A 1,553-nucleotide genomic window follows, 5' to 3' on the forward strand; every position below is an offset into this window, starting at 1 on the left:
CATAGTTTGAGTTATCCGTGGCAGCAGCGCCTACTGGGGTTTGAATTAACGGGCTTCTTTATACATAGACTTCTATGGAGCCTTGTTAGGACCAAATTGTACAATTTGAGATAACCATAAATTTGGATTATTGAAGTTCGAAGTAACGAGCTTTCACTGTACATGTCTTATGATTATTCAGCTCTCTAAACTACCCACATCTGTTTTCATGCTAACATTGGACTAGACAACACCGGGGTTCGCAATCAGGTCTGATTGAACGTTAGTTAGCACGGCGACTACAGTCCATATTTGAGTCACCACAGGTGCCAGTGTGAGGGGAACTGGGCGATCGAAGATGTGAAACGCTTTGATTCGCTGTATCCTCCTCTCCACGTGAATTCTCAGGGAGGCAATTTCCTGTGTCTCTCTCACTTCGTGTTCAGACAGCTTCCCGTTTTGCAGGAAAGGAGGAATGTTCAGGCTGACACCTTTCTCTTCAAGAAGGTCGGTAATTTTGAACCCCTTGTCTGCCATCACATCACCTTCGTCAAAGCTAAGGTCCAAGAACCCACTCTGAATTACACATTCACGGTCCGACATGCAGCCTGTGTATTACTCAGAAGCGAATGAGAGTTGACCACTCGGCATTATTCCAATGAGTCCCTTGAAGGTGTTTGCAGACTTGTACTGGGAGTACGTGCTTGACTGTAATGCAAGGGAGCTGGGGACTGCGCACCTGATCTCTGTGGCATCCAAAATCACCCTGGTTTTCTTGCGCTTTTCAGTGAACGAAGCAGGCATTGTATCATTCACAGCTTCCCTGGATGGCCAGATATGCATCTTTATCACCTTAGCATAAATAAGGTTGACCCATTCACAGCAAATTCTCGACACAGTGGGCTGCGAAATGGCAAATCTATCCGCCAGGTCTTGCTCAAACAGGCCAAGCCGCAACCTCACTAACACGAGAAACAGTTCATTTTCTCGGTCCAGCTTCCGTTTCCTTCCCTGGCTGTTGCTTCCTGGATCTGCTAGTTCTGCCACCGCAACAAAGGTGTCATAGTCGGGGAGTCCAGTGTAGAACATCATTTGTTCACTGGAGCCTTTGAAACGGTCAATGCAAAAAGGTGCATTCTTCAACTTTTCTTCTTCCAGTTACGGCTGAATCACAAGGAGGTCTCCCTCCGCTTTGTAGGCAGCAGCCTTTGCTTGCAACAACTCTTCCCTCAAACCATCACACTGTTTCTGTAGCTTTGAGAGATCTCCGGCTTGCTTCTTTTCTTGAAGAGCTTCTCGGCTTTGCGCTTCTTCAAGTTTCCTTTTCAGGCCACTGCACTGCTCTTTTAACAGTTCGATTTGCTCAGCCTGCTTCTGCACAACAACCTTTAGTGTTTCCACCTCATCACTGTCTTGCATATCGATGGCTGTATCCACCTCTTCCACCTGATCTTTCCCTCCAGACTCCTCAGTTGCATCCCTGTCAGGCTAGGGCAAGTTTAGTGTAGCAAAGAATTGGGCATTTTTCTGCTGGGGCAAGGGGGTACGCACCTTCGGTGCCTTCCTTTCTTTTT

General features: G+C 47.1%; 1 pseudogene; it reads right to left on the reverse strand.

The window, feature by feature from the left end:
* Positions 1 to 222: 222 nt before the first annotated feature.
* LOC144148764 (uncharacterized) lies at positions 223 to 783 on the reverse strand (annotated as a pseudogene).
* Positions 784 to 1,553: the final 770 nt, after the last annotated feature.

The sequence above is a fragment of the Haemaphysalis longicornis genome, unplaced genomic scaffold (genome assembly GCF_048455015.1).
Source record: "Haemaphysalis longicornis isolate Haplotype H1 unplaced genomic scaffold, Haemaphysalis longicornis Haplotype H1 scaffold_1, whole genome shotgun sequence".
In the NCBI taxonomy this organism is placed as follows: Eukaryota; Metazoa; Arthropoda; class Arachnida; order Ixodida; family Ixodidae; genus Haemaphysalis; species Haemaphysalis longicornis.